Source organism: Podarcis raffonei, chromosome 11, assembly GCF_027172205.1.
Source record: "Podarcis raffonei isolate rPodRaf1 chromosome 11, rPodRaf1.pri, whole genome shotgun sequence".
Classification (NCBI taxonomy): Eukaryota; Metazoa; Chordata; class Lepidosauria; order Squamata; family Lacertidae; genus Podarcis; species Podarcis raffonei.
The window spans coordinates 36157073-36169999 of record NC_070612.1 but is presented as its reverse complement, the minus strand read 5'-3'; the positions used below and the strand labels follow the sequence as shown (position 1 = coordinate 36169999).

The window sequence follows — 12927 nt, the reverse complement described above, 5'->3', positions numbered from 1 at the left end:
ATCACTTTTGAACAGAGTCAACATGCATACAACTTGTACATGGACAGACTTTTACACAACTCAAGTTGTGCTGAGTATGCATGGGGAGGAGAGCACATGCAATGCTGCTCTCCCTGTCAAATGTTGGGTCAACAGGGATATGTTGTCTAAGCAGGGATCATGCTTCTGTGACTTTACCAGAAGCCTTTGTTGCTAGCTTTGAATACCCAGAACACCGAACATCCCCTGAACTGACAGTGTGGAATATCCATGCTATGCAAAACATGCAGATGTGGACTACATAATCTCCTGATTTTTTTCTCCAGGTTAATATCCGAAAATGTTCACCAGCATTTTCAGAGGGAGAAACCTAAGTGTATGGCACACATACAAAAATGGAAATCATGCAATATATTACAGCTTTTGGGGCGAGGTCGGAACTGGGGGTTAAACAGCCTCCTCCAATACTCTGTCAGGCTCTTGCTGTCAGGGTGGAAGTGAGGGTGGAGAAGTAATCGTGTGCTTTTCCATCCTTTTCTCATTATTATTCCTCATCCCCCATTGGAAAAAAAACCACAGGAGGGAAATAAACTATGCCAGCACCAAGGCTGGCACCATTTAATTCCTGGTATCATTCAATTACCCATGTAGTTTGTTTAGTTCTTATATGGAATGGGGGCAGAAAAATGACTTGAGCCGGCCATGTGTGCCTGCCTGTTGAACCCATTGCAAAACAGATAGATATATGTACACAATCATGCTGTTTTAATCCACTGATTCTTATATAAATATTGAACATTTGGTAGATTCTTATATAAATATGACACAGTGTATCTCAGTATAGGAAGTGTTGCAAATTAGATCATAAACAAATTTAATTTAGCTGGCATTTACATATTTATACAGGCTGTGTGTTTGAGGCTTAGAAAAACTGACTTTTTCTAGTTGGAACCATAAGGTACTTGAGTACAAGAACAAAAGTCAGTTTTCAAAATGTTAGGTATTTTTCTTTTAAGGAAGTGGTTATATCCACTCCTAAGGACAAAATCATTAACTGCTTTGCCTGGGCTTTTCCATGTAATGAGCATCTCTTTGAAACAACAACCCCCCAAAATCCCTAGCCCAAGACCACACGATGGCTGCTATGTTTTGAACCATCAGTCATTCTCTTGAATTTAGAACTGATGTCACCTGCTTGTTTATTCTCTTTCCTTATTCACCTTAGGGAGAGGAGGGAGAAGATGAGAGAGTGCTAGCTAGAATGGGCAGAAGATTATTTCTTCTGAAAAGGAATTCTGGATTTGGAATACTGTGATAAAAATTAAATAACTGCAAAAGAAGATTCTCATTGATTCATCATAAACAGAGAAGAGCCCTTCTAGATCAAAACCAAAGGACCATCTAGTCCAGCAGCATCCTGCTCATCATGGTGGCCAACCAGAAATTTCTTGGAAACCCAAAAGCAGGATATGAAGGTACCACTCTCACTTTTTTTGTCTGAATCTTAGTGGTGGTTATTTTGAGACATATTGCCTCCGAACATAGAAGTTCCACTTAGCTGTCATATCTAAGAGCTTAGCACCAGTTATCACTTCTAGATCATTTTCTGAGAAAATGCCTTTTACATAACAAAGTAGGAGCACCTTGGGTTCCAAAGCTATATGGCATCCTAACATATCTTTTCTGGTAGCTTGTATGGCTTTCCAACTTTTCCTTTCCAATGCTAATTTGCACTTTTAGATTTCCATTTATGGTTAACAAAACATTGATGAGATGAAAGACTGTTATTAATATACAATTTAGGAAATCGTCCTCAGCTTTTAAAGAACAGGATTGGGTTTTTTTTAAAAAAACACAACCTCTAATAAGTTTTTAGGAAAATAGACACAACAACAGAAGTTGAAGACAGCATGCCATCCTGGCATTCTGACCTCCCTTTGGGTTTCCTCTTTTGTGGCTTTAAGTGAGACTGATATTACTTGTCTAGAAACTTCCTGTGTTTCAGACTGCTTTCATTAATAATGTCATGAATCCCCTTGTGAAATTCAGAGAAAAAGCTTGCAACCGAACATGGTCTTGAACCAAACCAAGTATTTTCCTTTATATTAGTCAGAACAGAAAATATGATTCATATTGGATTCCTTTTATTTTATGTGGTTAGCTTTAATCACACATTAATTCATATGGTTATACCACATTCCCCTGCTCCTAAATTTACTAATAAGATACAAAGTTTGAACACTACATATTTTGTCAGTAGGGTTTTTTAAACTTATTGTAATGAAGGGAATAATACCTGTGATCTACAAGCATTCCATATATTTGCAGCTAAAGTTGATATTGCTTATTTTTTTTTCATCGAAACAAACCCTTCTACTACCAAATCATGACTTTGGGGGAAAATTACCAGATGTCTTCACTATGTGCCAACTGGGGGCATGAGAGAGAGAGAGCAATTCACTCCATCTGTATCTTGCAGTTAGAGTGAGTATCCAAGAGATAATCAGATTCAACAGCCCTGGCCATACTTTTTAAAGGAGGAAGTTTCAGAGACCTCCAAGTTCAATGCTGGGCAGATCATATTTTGGCAAGTTATATTTTAAACATATTTGGGTCAGGTCCTGGGTTTTATACTCCTCATGTGGCAGGAAGTGATGGTGGCTGATCTTAAAAGAAAATTATGGGAGCAAAAGCTGTTTTTGAAAACTGCCATACTGCTGACAGTTACGGTGGACATTTACTTCAATCTTGTTAAACATATTAATTGAGCTTCCACCGGAAGCTGTGCTCTAAAGTGGCTTACTGTTTCTTTTAAAAGAAATATTTCATCAAAGACTTAACTCCATGTAGGCTATCGTTACCATTCAATTTATAATTTCATTTATCCCAAACGTGCAGAGACTGTCCTTCACACAGCTTAAGGAAGCTTGAAGCAGCATCTGCAGAGATATGTTTATTGTGAAACTGTAAAAGTCCTGAGCACTGCTCATTGAGCTCAGACAAACAGCTGAAAATACAGCCTGCCTTTGCAAACTTCAGTGTATGACATGGAGAGCTGGCAGACTGCCTGGTTTCTACTTAAAGGATTGTCATTCAGGGAAAAATAAATTTCTCTAACTAGACAAAAGTCAATGTTTTCATGTTTTACTGCAATCAGACTGATACAGCTGATAATTTAGTCTCAACACTTATAATATCTGCGGCTAATCAGTTACCTCAATCAATCATAACTACAGGATTCCTCTATTTTTTGAGTCTGTATAAATATGACTAAGATGTTTAACATTTCAGATCCCCCTCCCACTAATATTTTATGACATTTTATTGAGCAACAGAGAGCTTTTGCATGTATTAGCAGATCCATTTGGAAACTGCCTTTTTTAAATACAAAATTACAACAAGCCTGAATGTAATCAGAAGTGCAAACCTTTCTTTTAACATTCCATTCCATTCCATTCTATTTTAATTTTATGTATATCTTCTAGTCTGTTCACCTGTCAAGGAGATGTGGAAATGTGCTGGCATTCCAGCTGAAGACATCATTATGAGTGAGAAAATGCTCAAGGCCTTTTTTCAAAGTGGGTGCTGAAAGAGGCGCTTTCCTTCTTTGACTCCAGGGGATGCTGATAGCTACCCCGGCAGACAGGTATTGTGGGGTCAGAGGTTAGCAATGGTGTGTGTGTGTGTGTGCGCATGCTTGTGTGCACCCTCAGGATTTTATTGGAAGACAGGTAAGCAAATTTAATAAATATATTAATAAGGATGCACCGCACAAAAGGAAGACATTGACAACAAAGGAAAAGCAACCTGCAAAGAGTGAATGAATTCTGGGCAGCCCAGCGCTTGGCAGAAGTGATTTTAATATCTGACAGGTTGAGTTCCCTAATCTTTGCTATTGATATTGACGGGAAGCTTCATATGGTTTTAGAGATTTGTATCTATTAAGACATGCTGCGGTGTTCCTACAACATGGGAACAAGTTTGCTGGAGATCACTGTTCTTCTTTCTCTGTGATAAAAATTGATATGAACTGTTTTAAACTGCTAGCAGATAATTACTCTGAACACTCAATAAGGAAAGCTATATCTTTAGAGCCTTCCTTTATCTTAAAAAAAAAAAAATCCACTCCCCCCCTCTTTTGTTTCTTTGATTACTTGGAGCCTTGTAATCAAACTAAGCTTAGTTTCAGGACCCTTGGGGCAGTATCTCTTAGTTCCCTGTCAAGCTGCGTTGCAAAACAATCAATCTTGCTCTTGCACTCTCTTGGCGGAAGTGCCAGGACACGAAGAGTGCAATGCTTTGCTCTTGCCGTGAAGCCTCAATGACAAACGTTTTTATAAGAAGCTGACTGTATTTAGGGTTATGAATATGCAATGACTCTCATTAGTATTGAAGCACAGGAGCAGGGGCTGACATCCCCCCGCCACTTTGAGCTGCTGCAGAATTGTCTAATGAATTGTCTTGCTCTTTCCCTTGCACAGGCTTTTTCTGTTGTGGCTCCCAGTTCCAAGGGGAGTTGCCCAGTTTGAGAATACTATTGACTGCAGAAATTAATTGCCAAGAACTGCTCTTGATTTTGCTAAACAATCTTGAGACAGTGTTCAAATTGTCAAAACAGAAAGCCATTCAACTCTACACGGGATAAAATCAACACGAGGGAGGGGACCTATGTGCCAATTAATGTGGACACACACTTTGTCCATGTGCACATATGTATCGTACCAAATGTTGCATGTGCGTCTCCGATAACACATGCATGAACATGCCAGGATGCAAGACTGAAACTGGGTCAAACCAAGTCATAGAAATCTGACATTCTATTGGTTTGGCACTTTGTCTTCTCAGTAGAACAAAGAGGGATGACTGAAGGATCTCAGAATGAAAGCTATTCACATAGCACAAAGCTATTTTGTGAACCTTTTAGGACTCTTTCTCACACTCCCTTGCTTTCCATCAGAGCCCCCACCAAACATTTTGTGGTTCATGCATACACCGTCTACCATGAATGCGATGCTGATAATAATGTTTCCAGTAACAGATTAAGATATCCATCTGGAGGCGTAGTATATGAGATGCTGATAAACATGCTTGCCTACATGTCTCTGCCAGATAAATTAAATTCTGTCCATGTTATAGTTCACTCTTTAAAAACAACAACAACACCATAAAGGGAATTTGGTGCTCCTTTGCAAATTGCAAAAGATAGGAATGAACGGAATCTGATAAGCTCTTTCAAAGAGGCATAAGTAGGCTGAAAAGAGCTACATATAGATAGCTTCATACACTTACTTCATTTAATTTATATTAAAAGCAGCTTCACTGAAAGGAGAAAAAAGTTGTTAATGTTTGATCCATTTTGGGGGACGTTGACCACCTCCACCTGTGTCCAGATTCATGTTTCCATCTTCTGTGGAATCTCTCTCTATAGGAGTACAGTGTAAGAATAAATGCAGTTCTGACAAAAGTGGCGCAAGTATCATACATCAAACACTTGTTACCTCTCTTGGCCTTAGTGATTGCACATGACTAAGAACAAGTCAGTGATAAAATCTGAAGAAAGATGAAACCAATCTGGGCCTTTCTAAAGACCATCAATCACTCTGTGCAACCATGATATTATTAGCTCAAGTAAGCCTTGTTCTCCCATTTAATGGACATCATAAACCCCCCATCCTCTTCCTATCCTGAGACCAGTGCTACCATGGGAAATCATTTTTATGGGCAATATCTTAGTAGGGAACCAATCAGATCTAATCACATAACAAGCTACTGAATTATTCAACATTCTCCCTAAATTTGCATTCTAGCTCTTCTTTACTGTCAGCCCATACTTCTAAAAATATGTGGATTTTATTTTTTAAAAAACAGCCCGCAATATTATATTAAGAAGTCAATGCTATGTGAGGATTTAAAAAAAAATAATAATCTGTGCATCTTCTGGTTATCATTGGTTTCTACTGATTTCTACCACATGTGAATTGCCATGTAAGAATATTTCATTCTTGTTTTTTTTGCCTTTCAAAATTACATCGCCACTAAATCCTAACCACTCCCAGCTGTAAAAACAGCAGGCCCAAGGACAGAAAAAGTGAAACAATGGTTTTGGAAAACATAAAATGTTTGACTGTACTAAGCAAATAATAACTGGTACATCTCATCGATGTTGTTATGAACTCTGGAATTGTATTATATGAAAATATTTCAGTTTTAATTGCAAATCTGGATAGAGATGATTTGGGGTCTGTAATTAGCACATAAATTCCAGAGTTTGTGACTGCTGTGAAAACACGCAGTATTTATGGAATGATTATTTAAATATAATTCAATGTTTCTTGCTTTCAGCAAATATTGCAAAATCCGATTTAATAAAGAGAAAATGGTTAGTTCATGGATTTCTAATATCACACCATCAGCTCATTCCACCTACTACAGATTTCAATCTGTGTTGTTTGGAACTTTGTTTCCATTGCAAAGTTTCTGTACCGGCATAAAAAGTAGAAATGCATGTCTGTAAAAAGATTAAGAGTGTGGCAGTGCTGCAAATGTTGTACATGTGCAAAGCCATAACAGGAGTTCAAGGGATGGGTATCTGTCATGCACCCGCCAATCCCATAACTAACTGTTTAAAAGAGAACCTCTATTACTCCAGTCAGATAATTGGCTCTCACCCATCAGTGGCAACTGGTTTTTCAGGGCTACCTGAAACTGCCAGGTACTCTCTGGGATCAGAGTCTGGATGAAAGTAGCATACCGTCAACATGCTGAGATAAAGTAGGTCACCCCATCCTGAATGTGATGAGTGGTATATCTCTTATGCCCTCTCCCACACTTCATTACATATTTGTACTTGTGTGTAAAGTTTTGCACACTTTGCACACCTGTCATGATTTTCAAGAAATTAGTTATGAACTGACACTAGAATCAGAGCATTTACTTCATGGAACAATGCTTTGATTGTATATTGGAAGTTTTCTTGTTTTTGTTTTAAATAAATAAAAGCCAACATGTACATTCAGGTCTGAACTAAATGATATGGCTGCTCTTTTCAGAACCATTGGTTGGATCCAGACCAAGGCTGCGATCCTAAAACCGCTTGCCTGGGAGTAAGCCCCATAGAATTCAATGAAATTTATTGTACTTAGTTCCCATTTTAATTAATAGGCTGTTTAGCTTTAATCCAATTTCAATGGGATCAATGTGCAATTAAGTTATTCCTCATCCAACTCCATATTTTTGGGCAACATGCCTATTACATTTTCCCATAGGCCACCTTCTCTTTTCACATATTGGGACAGGTACACGTGTGGGCATGCTGTCTCTTCTTCACATATGTCACTGTATAAAGAAGTTGGCGATTTTGCTGCTTCAACTGAGCAGCTGATTGATACTTTATACATGATTTCCCCACACAGCATGAAACATGCCAGCCATTTGTATTTCATAGCAAAATGTACACAATTGTAAATCTATCAATAAAGTATAAACTACAAAGAATTCTGAAAGTTTGAAAGCACCAGATATATGCAAGGGTATGTAAGATCACCATCTTTCGGGAGTACCAAAATTACCGTGTTTTTCGTCTATAAGATGCCCCCATGTATAAGACAACCCCTTTTTTGGGGGACTCAGATTTAAGAAAATAGGGGGAGATAGCCCAGAGTATAAGACGCCCCCTAATTTTTGACATTATTTTTAAGGGGGAAAAACCTAGTCTTATACACAGAAAAATATGGTATGTGGAATCAGCATCAATGAGGCCTATTACATAGCATACCAGTGATATCATAGATTGTTTCATTCCATTTCTTAGCTGAGCATGGAAGACCACTGGATGTGTGAACAGGCATACAGAAAGTGAGCATGTCAGGGAGAAGAGAGAACAATCTCCTGAAATGAAACTTTTCTACATGCAGTCTCCCCCTCCTCCAAGAGTGGAACATTCAGACATGCAATACCCATACTCTACCCACCCATGCTTGTATACTTGCTACCTGAAGTGAGAGTCCAGGGAAAAGTTTTAGCATTTGAATGTGTTGATTGAATAAACTGTCCCGCACACTGGCTCCCAGAAGCATTTGCTGCAGGACTGCATTACTCATCGCTCAGCACTTTGAGAAACAGGTGGCTACATCTTAGGAAATGACATCCTTTCTTTTTGTCCCTCTGATGTTCAGTGCAAGGGCACACCATCCAGCCCTGCTGTCAATTTCGAATTTAGACGTGAATTGTGATATCGATGTCATGGTGCACATGCTTTGAGAAAGTAGTTATGAAGAATAATAGAGAGATTCAGTGGGAAGCCACTGAAAGCTGTAATTTAAGGTTCCAGAAACCTCAGTGTTACGATTACCATTAAAATTTACAGTGACAGAAGCCCAATTACATATGGTTATTTTCTTTTCTTAAATCAAACCATATTTCTGCCGTACATGAAAGATTCATTTCCTCCTACCAATCACTGTCACGGGAACCTATCTTTGTAGCTTCTGGTGTCAGAAGAGATGGGTTAGCCTTATCCCTCTGACAATGAAAGGATCAATGGGGGTAGCAAAGCTGGGAGCCTCTTTGGAGCCAGCAGAGGAGTCTGATTTGCATGATAATCAGCAGTGGATCCGCTCAGTGCAAGCCTCCACACTTAGCAAAGTGCAGCTCAAACTTTAATAGCAGCAGCGAAACCGAAGGGAAGTGGGAGCTTTGACGAGAACTCCAGAAAAGCTGGCAGGTAAACCTGAAAAGTCTAGTGAAACAGCTCCAGCAGCAGCTCTAATGACCAGGCAGGATAAAAGAGGCAGGAGATACTCTTTGAAAAAGGCTGCCAGCTCAGGCCCATTTGTTTGTTCAGTTGAATTGGGTTAGCTTAACCAACTGACTGACCAACACATTTATTATAATTAATATTGTTGGTTAGTATATCATTTCCATCTATCTTTTGAGGGATATCTATTTACACAGAATTGCAGCTTCTTCTGCCTGGGGCTGATGCAGTTCTACACATGCAATATTCCTTGGTGAGTTAATCTGTGGATCCAGTGACATGCGGGTCTCATTTATTCTGTATGTATCCTCCTCTTTCTCCCAGGAGCCTGCGAGTTTCAGTGGCACTGCCCTCCCCCCCCCCCTATCCTCTTCACAACAAACCTATAAAAAAGTAGATCAGGTGGAGGTATCTAGAATGGCTTATGGCCAGCCAATGAGCATCATGGATGAAGAAGAATTTTAAACTATTCTTACACTTTGGGTTGCATTCAGCTATGTCACTGCGTAAGTGGAATGACCCCTGCTCATACAACTGAGCCTTCTATTCCCCTCCTCCTGCCACACCCCCTGCACCTCCCCAATCTGCTGCTCTGGGTTTTTCCCCAGTGCCCCAGAACAGATTTTGACACAGCATGGGGGATGCCCAGGGGAGGGAGAGGATGTTCCTCTGGCTACTTAGGGGTGTGGCATATAGAGGAAAGGCAATGTGATGAATCATAGAAAAAGGCACATTAATATAGAAGTTCATTATAGAAGGGATGATTGAGCTTTTCCAAACAAATGATTCTCAGCATCTGGCTACTGTAGTGCAATCTAGATGAGTCTTTCCTTTAAGGATTTAGGACCACAGGGGTGGAACAGTTGTGCCCCAAATCTCCTAATGTTTAGGATACAACTGCTCCCCTCCTGTGGTCAGTTTCCAGTTCAGCCACCATTTTCACACTTCTTTCCATTTCATTCCTATTTCTCTACTGCTATAGTCTCAGATATAATTCAAAAGTCTGGCTTGGAGTCTAAGTACCTTTTCTAATCTGCTACATCATAGTCAAGAAAATGCTTACTGATCCAAACACGACTGAGGTCCCTGCACCCCAAAATCTCACTTGAGGGGCTGTGAGAAAAGAGCAAAGACTTGTTCTTTGCTTCCCCCAAGAGCAGGAATGTAATTCTAGATGTTGTTGGACTACAGTTCCCATTGTCCCTGACCATTGCCATGATGGCTGGGGCTGATGGGAGTTGTAGTCCAAAACATCTGGAGGGCAACAGACTCATGATAGTTTATGTAGAATATATCAAAGAAGATTAAGCGAGCATAAAGCTTATCAACAGGCCAATTAAGATCCAAATGTACTGTAGCTCTGTAGCTAATGCTAGGAAGTACATAACTAGCAACTCTCCTGCCACCATTACACCTAGACTCAAGAGTCCAGAACCCCCTCACAGTTCATTTGGCAGCTGTTCCCTTATAAAGGCTCCTAGGTGGAAGAGGGTAGGACATGGCAGGTGGAAGCAGCTGTGCCTTGATGGCAAACAGTCTTCCCTCCCTTGCTTCAAGTGGTATGAGTAGCACTTGTTGAAAAGCTAAAGGACAGAGGCAAAGTTGGTTATATCAAGAATAACTGCAGCCAAAGCCAATGAACTGCCATTAGATCCTGTAGTCTTATAGGTGTTGCTGGGCTCCATCTTCTATCAGCCATAGCCAGCATAACCAACTGTCAGGCATGATGGAAGCTGTAGTCCAACAACAACTGAAGGACCATAGGTTTTCCACCCTTCATATATATATATATATGATTTTATTTTTTCATATAAATATATCATCAAAGTCCCCAGAGTAAGATGAATGCTGCGTGAACTCAGAAGGCACACAGAAGTAGCAGAACGATGCTCTGTCATTGCCCTTTGATTTTTCCATAAAGTGAATGGAATTCTAATTAAGTGCATGGTGGAGTTCATGCACCCTCATGTTGACTGCTCAAATTCTGTGCAAAGCTATAATGTGTATACAAGCCATAGGTGAGGATAAACAGGAATATTTACAGAGGTCAATTCCTGAAGTCACTTTGTGACTTATGTAAAATCTATTTTTTTTTAACTTCAGTGTGGAAAGCTCATATCTTTACAGACAGCAGTATTATGAACAATAAAACAGTCCTAACAACCAAACAGCACCTGTAAATGAATGACATTTACACAGTTCTTTTGAACTCAAGCTTAGATGCTATCAATCTTATAAAGCACAGAGCCGTTAATTCAATGTTTAACTAACCTTACTTTCATCTTCTCATAGTATTTCCTTGTGCTAGTCTATTCATTGTGTAGTAAATAATAAAGACTACTGAGCAATGACTACAACCCATCTTCCCCATAATGACATGTTTATGGGGTTTGTCAAAACTCATAATCTGAGTCGCCTCAGAGGAGGCGGTGGGGTGCAGGCACTCATGTCACAGGAAATAAATGCCTGATGGTTGCTTTCCAACAGAAGAACTGTGAGCCTTGTGGAAACTTTCACGGAGGCTGTTTCTCTGGAGACAGGAAGAACACCCTCAAGTGAAAAACAGAAACATTTGCAGCGGTCAGATCACACCTCCTTCTATGCTAAAGGCATCAAAGTTCCATAATAACTAGGAAATGTTTTTTTAAGAGCAAAAAAGTATTTGGGACAAGATTTTTGGATTCATCCTGGCAGTAGACTTGAAAGAACTCCACATCAGCTGTTTCCTGTTGTTTCGAAGCACAGGGTCTGATACTGGCCTTTACTCATCTACATAGCTAATAAGTGTGGACTATGTAGTCCATGTGGCTGGTTTCCCACATAATCTGCATGAAAGTTTCAAAGGAAAGAGGTATCTTCCTTTACCTGGGTTGTCTTCCATCATTTCAGTTGTATGCTACTCTGCTGTCCAAACGGCAGAGTGAAAGGTACTTTGGACAGGCTACCAAATTATTATGGTTATATATTACATTTTAATTTTACTGATCCTCCAAAAAGCTCAAGGTGAGATCTTTATTGATACAACCTTTTCCATAATAAACTGTTGTTGCTGTTTCACAGGTGAGATTCAGATGCGGACCAGGTTGAGCAGTTAAAGTGGATTTGGCACACTTGAGCTTCCATAATCGGCTTCCAATTTTGGAGGGACTTTTTGTGGTAAGGAAAGTGATGGGAAATGCATTGGAAAGCATAAAATAGAAATGGCTTGATGTGAAGCCATATAACATGTGCCACCCAACCCCCCGGGGTCAAATACAAATGAATGCTCAGTAAACACTTGATCAAGAAGAGTTTTCACTAAACAGGTCATCTGGAAGCAACCCAAGTGCCAGGCAAGCATGCTGAGGAAGTGAAATCTGGAGAAGGATCTCTGAATATTATCTTAATCTATGGGCAGGTTTCTGCTGGAGATGGTGGTCCTCAGCTAGCACTTTGGAAAAAAGCTAGGTGCTAGTAAAAAGTTTTAAAAACCTTGTCATGACATGTTCACAGTAGTCAGATCCAGTAAACAATCTGAACAATCTGGCCATGGTATCCGGTATCAGTTGTAGCTTCCAGATGCTGTTCAAGGCTGGCCCCACAGCCAACCCAAGAGTGGAAATGGCAGGTAAGGGGTTCACAAGATCCCAGCACGTTGCCTCATTCAGGATTTAATGACAGGGTTCTGCACCATTTAAAGTTTCTGTGTGGTTTTCAATGCCAGTCCCTCACAGAGAGTGTTGTTAGATGTAGAGGAATTAAAAGTACCAGGCATGTTTTTCATTTTCATCAATGACACATCTGAAGCCACAGTAACTGTAATCCTATTAAATTAAACATATGTATTACATGTACAGTTGAAAATTCTTATGTTTGATTTTATTAAATGTTCAGCACTGGATTTAAGCCCCATTCCCATAAATTAATGGGAGTTGGGGCTGTCAACTTAATAAATTATTTTAATCAATTAACTGTCTGGCTTTTAAGTGATTGTTCCAAACTCTCAGAGAAGGTGCTCTTGTGAGGTTCCTGAAGGAAGATCAAGTACAATTTCAAATGATCTGCTAGCTTTGGATGACAACCAGAAGCAACAATGATCTTTAAGACCTTCAAATTTGGCAAAGGGAGGCAGCTTATTTCAGCAATTGCATGTGAACTCAGGCGCACATCCTACTGAATGCAGCAGGGTTTACTACCATGTACTGTAAGTAGTA

The 12927-nt window shown here is 39.7% G+C and overlaps 1 long non-coding RNA gene across 6 annotated transcripts in view; it reads left to right on the top strand.

Annotated features, from left to right (window-relative positions):
• Positions 1–12680, top strand: part of LOC128423782 (uncharacterized) — a 29976-nt gene extending 17296 nt beyond the window's left edge. For 3 of the 6 annotated variants that reach the window (XR_008332851.1, XR_008332848.1, XR_008332849.1), the window contains 2 exons: positions 1205–1454; positions 2390–7677. This is a non-coding gene — a long non-coding RNA (uncharacterized LOC128423782). Of the gene's footprint in view, positions 1–1204; positions 1455–2389; positions 7678–11794 lie in introns of those variants that run through there. The other 3 variants (XR_008332852.1, XR_008332850.1, XR_008332853.1) reach the window with 3 other exon arrangements.
• The last annotated feature ends 247 nt before the right edge of the window (positions 12681–12927 follow it).